General features: G+C 35.8%; 2 protein-coding genes across 4 annotated transcripts in view; both read left to right on the plus strand.

The window, feature by feature from the left end:
* Positions 1 to 7910, plus strand: part of LOC105226172 (prolyl endopeptidase) — a 49589-nt gene that overhangs the window by 14956 nt on the left and 26723 nt on the right. The gene's annotated exons all lie outside the window — the stretch shown is intronic.
* LOC125775427 (uncharacterized) overlaps positions 361 to 7910 on the plus strand; it is a 60881-nt gene continuing 53331 nt past the window's right edge. The window contains exon 1 of the transcript XR_007421178.1: positions 361 to 422. The gene's annotated coding sequence lies outside the window, so the exon portion shown is untranslated. The remainder of the gene's footprint in view (positions 423 to 7910) is intronic.

Consider the following 7910-nt stretch of genomic DNA (forward strand, 5'->3'; position numbering starts at 1 on the left):
TAACAAAAATGGTTAATAACAAAAATCAAAGTACACCTGGAGCTACACGCTCAAAACAGGCTATTAAATTCGTTTCAGAAAGTGACAGTTTAACAAGATACTGCACTAGATTTGCCGCTTCACCGATTCACGAAAACTCGGAATCGTTATTAGAAGTAAAAGGCCAAAATCTTAAAAATTTTTGGACTCGCCTCCAATCGGCTCATGACGCCATTGTAGAATCTGACGATTCAGATCTACCTCAAAATTTTAAATCATCGGCTTACGATGTTTACGAAAACTGCTTGGACCAATATGAAGAAACGAAAGCTATGATCTCCGATCAATTCAAGCTCATTAAAGCAATTACACCTACTCCCCACAATAGAGTAGAACTGCCACAAATAGACAATCAAGAGGCAAGTTCAGGCATCCAACTCGAGGTGCCTGCATGTGATACAGAAACGTTTTACGGAGGTTATGAAGAATGGCCGTCCTTCCGGGACATGTTCACAGCAGTTTACATCAACCATCCACAACTATCAAAGGCACAAAAACTGTATCCCCTCCGATACAAAACAAAAGGCCAATCAGGCGAAATAGTTAAACAGTTCGCATTAAATGACGACAATTTCAATTTGGCTTGGGAAGCTCTAAAAGCTAGATTTGAAAACAAAAGAATACTGGTCGATAAGCAAGTAACGACACTATTAAACTTGCCTAAAATTAAGAAAGAAACAAGTGTAGAATTCATTAAACTAGAATCCACTGTTTCTAATTGTTTGTCGGTTCTATCGACACTTAATATCCCCACAGACAGCTGGGATCCTATTCTGGTAAACATTTGCACCGCCGCATTACCAGAAAAGTCGTTACTTCTACGGGAGCAATCGCTCTCATCACGAAAAAAGTGCCCAACGTGGCAACAAATGAAAGATTTTCTCACCACCCAATATGAAATTGCGGAAAGGTTAGAAGAAAAAATAATCAGAAATAAGAACATTAAACACGACCAAAATAAAAGCTTCAATAGACCCCAAGCTAGAAGCAAAAACCAATCAAATAGAATTTTTAACAAAATACAAGCGTTCACATCCGAACAGAGAAAACATACGTCATGCGAACTATGCACAAGAGGGCATAAACTTAAAACTTGCGAAAAGTTTAAAAAATTAAACATTAACGAAAGGAACAACTTTGTCAGATCAAAAAGACTCTGTACAAACTGCTTGTCCCACACACATAATTTTAAAAATTGCAAAAGCAAATTTAACTGCTTATATTGTCAGAAAAGACATCATACAATGCTTCATTACAGAAGATATCCGATCTCTCTCCAAAGAAGCGCATTTACAAACTTAACCACGGGTTCAATTGCAAAAGCAAATCACGAAAGCCAAAATACAAAAAATTGCCGAGAGACACCATGTTGCTCAAAGGCACAAAAAGTTCAAACGCTGCACAGCGAAGCACAAAGTGGACTAGTTACCGAATTAGTTACCACCATACCAACTCAAGTTGAGAACAAAAACCTTAATTCACAATTAAATAAATCGCAAAAGTTAAAGAAACTTCCATTAACAAACAAAACTATAAAAGATCGGTATTGTGAGCACTTCTCTAAAGCCACAACTACTCGATCAACCAATGGCCGGTACGTCATACAACAAACACTAGAGCCACAATTTTTCAATACCCCACATAAAGGTAGGAAAAAGAAGGTCAGATTCCCTCTGACAACCTCATATAAAAACAGAAATGTATGTTCGTAACTTTTCGACCCCGCAGGATGGCTTTCGCCAATAATGATACAAAAATCCTGCTTAAAAAATCTCAAGCTATGTAGCGCGGTACTAAACGTCAAATTAGTGCAAACGCACTTAAACATAAAATATAACAAAAGTGTCTCAAAAAGTAAAAAAAAAAAAAAAAACAAAAAAAAATCGACACTATTCATCCAATATTGCCCACAGAGGCTAAAATTTTCACGTAAATAAAATTTCAAAAGCAAGCTACGGGATCACCCTACTCCCTATGCGATACAGATACGATGGTAAAGAAACTTTAAATAAAACCACAAATAATAACCGCAAAAAAAAAAAAAAAACAAATATATATATGTATATATAAACGGATTTAAAAATAATACAAGTCGTCAAGTCATGAAATATGAAGGGTATTTCAATATGAGCCGTTCATACATATTGAAGTTACTTATTTCAAACACACAAGTTTCCCGCCGAAATACATAGAACATCATATACGTAATACTAGCCAAAAAATTTGCCTAGGGGGCCCAGTATGTTTAAATGACTTCATCAACTTCCCGCATATATACACCACTCTGCCTGGGAAAACCTGGCGCACCCTAGGACAACACCACCACGCTCAGCCAGCGATCACCGCACGACGACACCATACACCATCAACTTAACAAAAAGGAATTGGATAATCGCTTACTGACACTTCGCATGTCAACTTTCGTCACCCTCATTTTCGTCAGCGAGAGTTCGCCCATCAACATCAACATTCGCACACGAACATTGGTCTTCAAGAGCTTCGCATATACACGGCGCCGCCTCATCTTCTCGCTACTCTACCGCGATTAACCTATTCGCCCTCGATTCGCGGAATCTCGATCGCCAGCTCCGGCAAATCATCATCTTTTATATAAATTTATATTTTATAAATAAATTCGTTAAAAAACCCAAAGTGTACAAAGTGTTTGTTATTTGAATTAAAGCAGTAGTGTGTGCTCCACATTACATTAGGTATATGTAATTAAACATGCTATTGAAGTGCTTTATCACAAAATAGAAATGCTGATTGGGCATCCGAATAAACAGGGTCTAAACATTAAATATATGAAAAAAAATCGAATTTTTTAAAATTCTAGAGTAGAATACCCCCTTAACAAATTATTTTGACTAATCATTATGATTTCTTTCATTCGGATTAAATTTGTTTGAACATACATTAAATTTTCTAATAATTTATTGTCCCATATTTCTTTCGATACAGCTTTAAGTTCTAAGCTGATACCTTTTATATTTTCAACAAATTCTTTATGATGGGTGTTTAAACTACTATTTACTACTGTTTAAACTACTGTTTATATTATTCTATTTCATTGCCAAAATTTTCATTAATATTTTGTTTATTAATTTGTTCAATTGCATGTGTATTTGGAGTATTAATATTTAATTTTCCTTCAATTTCTACACGATCTTCTTCGTCCATAGTTCCTTAGATAAATTTAAGTCCTGTTCCCAAAAAGTTAAATAATCCTCTTTTTTGTCTTTGGTGATGTGGGTTTAAAATATCTATTTGAATTCTAATGTGCTTGAGTTTAGCAATAAGTGAAGGGTTAGGATTTTCTTCTTTCAAAATAAATTTTTCCAAAGTAAATCTTAACCTTTGTACATTGTTGTATTTACTAAGTATGATATTCTGTCATACCTTTTGATTAGTTTGACTTCATTTAATTTTAGTAGCGAGTAGCCGTTACCATGGTTCAAATCCACTATTTCCATCTGGGCTGCGTTTAGAGGTATTGCGAAAAAGAGTATCGTAATCTTCATCATAATGTCTTATCTATAAAATTTAAGATTTTTTGTTTTCTTTGTGAATAATTCTTTTCTATTCTTGGTTAACTATTTGTTATATTTTCTCCTTGCAAGTATTTAGTTAATGGTTTAGTAATGTGTGCGCAATTTCGCACAAATTTTCTATAATACCCGGTCATTCCCAAAAACTTCTTAACTGTCGTAGAGTTTTTGGTATAGGATATTCTTTAATGGTTTCTACTTTTTTTTCATCTGTCATTATATCCCAAAAATTCAACACTGGTCTTAAAAAACTAGGATTTTTCGAGTGAAATTTTTATATGAGCTTCATGCAAGGTATTTATTATTTTCTCTAAGTGATCATAGTTTTCGTCAGCATTGATAGAATACACTATAATATCGTCAATTAAAACATGATAAAATTTCCATTCAGACATATTCATACTTGCCGTTGTTAATTAAAAACGCAGTTTTCTCTATGTCTTTCTCTTTTATTTGTATCTGGTGGAAGCCTGATTCAAGATCTCTGGTTGAAAAAACTTTAGCTTTCCCCAAGTTTGCCAATATGACATTGCAGTCCGGCATAGGACATCCGTCAGTTATTGAGCTTTCATTTAATTTTTTATAGTCGATCACCATTCTCATTTTGGGTGATCCATCTTCGATAACTGCCTTTTTGGGCACTACCCAAATGGGTGAATTATAAGGACTTTTACTTTCCCTAATTAAGTTTTCTTTTATGTTACCGTGGATTTTTAAGATTTTATGTTTTATTTTTCTTATTTGTTCTGCATTTACATTTGCATCTTTTATACAAGTATTATTTATTTGTCCAATTCTGTTTCGCTGAGTATATAGAATTTCTCTTCATTTTTACAATTATTTGTTAAAAATGTATTATCTTTAAAATTTAGTTGTATTCTTGCTTTACTGAGTAAAATCATCCCTATTAGCATATCGCTTTGCAAATTGTTAATTTCATAAAATCGTGTCAAGTAACCAAAAATGTGTGCATTGTAATAGTGAGTAGTCAATGTAAAGCCAATTATTGTTTTTACACGTTTTGCAAATTTTCAATCTTTGTCTATTGGGTAAAAGATTCGGTGTGCAATACCAATTTGTTGCCCTGTGTCTATTAGAACTTTTAATTTTCTATTTGTTCCCCGTAATTGTCTGAATATATAGGGAAGGGTGTTGCTTCGTCTAAAAAAGCACTTTCTTGGATGTTATTGATTCTTTGATGTTTTTGCGGAATCTGATGACTATTGATAGATTCACGATTTCGTTTAGGATTTCTATTGTGATTATTGTTATTATTTTGAACAGTTTGTTGTCTATACGGATTTAAATTAGTTGATTGTTTAAATTGGGCGGAAGTATCTATTTCCATGGATGTTGATTTGGATTGGTTTCGCAATCGGAATAATCTGTTATTAAAGTTATAGTTAAATTGTTGTGGTCTTTGATTAAATCTCAAATTATTAGGATATTGGTTGTTATTATTATATTGCCTGAAGGTGGGCTTGTTATTAGTAAAATTGTTATTTTGTATCTGTAGGCTGTAAGTGTTAGCAAATTGTATACGAATTTGATTGGATTTCATTTCCTGTGCTTTCGCTAAAGTGTTAGGCAGATCGGTCGGAATTAGTGACAGTATTATATTATTTAAAGGAACGAAAAGTCTTAATGCATCAGCGCGATGTCTTTTGTTATATTCTTTGGTAATATCGGAATTATTACCATATGTCATTAAAGTTTTGTTAATCATTAAAGTTAATTGAGAATTTACTGTATTATAATAGTCAATCAAGTTCATATTCATTTGTCTTATTAAGTTAAATTCCTGTTCAAGGATATGCAGGAGTCTCTTGTCTTCTTCTTCTGTACTGGCGTAGACACCGCTTACGCGATTATAACCGAGTCAACAACAGCGCGCCAGTCGTTTCTTCTCTTCGCTACGTGGCGCCAATTGGATATTCCAAGCGAAGCCAGGTCCTTCTCCACTTGGCCCTTCCAACGGAGTGGAGGTCTTCCTCTTCCTCTGCTTCCCGCGGCGGGTACTGCGGCGAATACTTTCAGAGCTGGAGTTTTTTCATTCATCCGGACAACATGACCTAGCCAGCGTAGCCGCTGTCTTTTAATTCGCTGAACTATGTCAATGTCGTCATATATCTCGTACAGCTCATCGTTCCATCGAATGCGATATTCGCCGTGGAGGACCATAAATCTTTCGCAGAACATTTCTCTCGAAAACTCGTAACAACGACTCATCGGTTGTTGTCATCGTCCAAGCCTCTGCACCATATAGCAGGACGGGAATTATGAGCGACTTATAGAGTTTGGCTTTTGTTCGTCAAGAGAGGACTTTACTTTTCAATTGCCTACTCAGTTCGAAGTAGCACCTGTTGGCAAGAGTAATCCTGCGTTGGATTTCCAGGCTGACATTGTTGGCGGTGTTTACGCTGGTTCCTAAATAGACGAAATTATCTACAACTTCAAAATAATCACTGTCAACAGTGACGTGAGAGCCAAGTCGAGCGTGCGACGACTGTTTGTTTGATGACAGGAGATATTTCGTCTTGCCCTCATTCACTGCCAGACCCATTTGCTTTGCTTACTTCTGTCCAGTCTGGAGAAAGCAGAACTAACGCCGCGGGTGTTGAGGCCGATGATATCAATATCATCGCAATACGCCAGCAGCTGTACACTCTTATAAAAGATGGTACCTTCTCTATTAAGTTCTGCAACTCGAATAATTTTTTCCAGCAGCAGATTGAAGAAGTCGCACGATAGGGAGTCGCCTTGTCTGAAACCTCGTTTGGTATCGAACGGCTCGGAGAGGTCTTTCCCGATCCTGACGGAGCTTTTGGTGCTGCTCAACGTCAGTTTGCACAGCCGTGGGTCTCTTGTCTGCATAAGCGAAATCTAATCGGCTAATTATTGCCTCGAAATTGAGGACTGTGCCGTGATTTGTTAAAGTATCGTTTGCTTCACCAATTATTTAGCTTCTTAAAATTGTTAAGGCGGCATAATATCTTCGACTCCCATTTTCGTACAAAATTATAATATTAGTAGCGGCTTCCCGCCAACTTACGTAACCTTTCCCATTATATTCGGGAAGTGCTTTTATTATATCCAATATTTCGTCACATCTTATTGTTATATCTATGGATTGTGACTCGAATTCGACCACATTATGAACATCTTATATTTATTTCTTTTTAAATTTCTTTTGTTTTTGGCACTTAAAATTATTATATAAAAAAATACATATTTGCTTTTGTTTTTCACAATTATATGTTACCGTATTCAAGTTGCTGGTAAACACGAAAAAGTGTCCAAATCCTTTTTCTGAGAAACATCGCCAAACATGAACCTTCACTGGGTGTTTAAAAGTTCGTTGGAGCAATCGATTGTTAGCGGTACACCAAGATCGATTTATGTTACTATTTGCCCAAAATGAAGATTCATCCGTGAATATTACATTATTCTAATTCCGTTCTGAATTTGTGCGGGCCCAGGCGAGTCTTTTTTCAACGTGTGATGATGAGAGTAACGGTTTTTTAAGAGAGCTGCGATATTTGACGTCGTTAGCGCCTAAACGTTTTCGAATCGTGTCTACCGATATTTTAACAACACTTTTCTCTACAACTTCTTTAGCTTTACGCAACGATAAGCCCGGTTTCGTCGAAAACAAATCAAGGATCTTCTTTTCCTGCTTCTAAATACCGATTCGACCACTTCCTTACGAATGACTTCGACTTCTTCATATATTTTGCTGCAGCTAAACGTGACATTTTCGGCCCTCTAGGGTGTAGACAAAGAAATACAGCTTCAAATCGCTTCTCGTACGCGGAACTCATTTTTTAAAACAACGTGCACTTTGTAATAGTTTCACGAAACTGACAGTTTTTGCAATGCGTACTACAAAAATGATGTCGCTACCAAGGTGCATTCAAATTATTTTGATAACGGCACTCTATGTGCAAATTTTGCCGATCACGATTCTACTAGACAGACTGTAATTATGCTAATTAAAAATACAAAATTTAATCATCTTGTGTCCATGGACTTTTGACCCACTCCTTTATTACTGGTAAATCAGGCACTTCAATTTCGTTCTGAAATTGGATGTCAGGACCATCTTTCGTATCAACATCGTCTTCTTCCATCCATCTCGGGCACGTCTAGCCGCAATTCTTTGAAGACAAATTTTCGCAATAGGTAACAGCTCTTGTTTTTTATGTGATTGTTTGTGTTGATTGGTGGCTTTATATGGAGAAAAATATAGGCCATATATGCTACACGATCTTTTAAATAAGTATGACTCGACACTAAGGCAATAACTATCATATGGAACTTGTT

The sequence above is a fragment of the Bactrocera dorsalis genome, chromosome 1 (assembly GCF_023373825.1).
Source record: "Bactrocera dorsalis isolate Fly_Bdor chromosome 1, ASM2337382v1, whole genome shotgun sequence".
Taxonomy (NCBI): domain Eukaryota; kingdom Metazoa; phylum Arthropoda; class Insecta; order Diptera; family Tephritidae; genus Bactrocera; species Bactrocera dorsalis.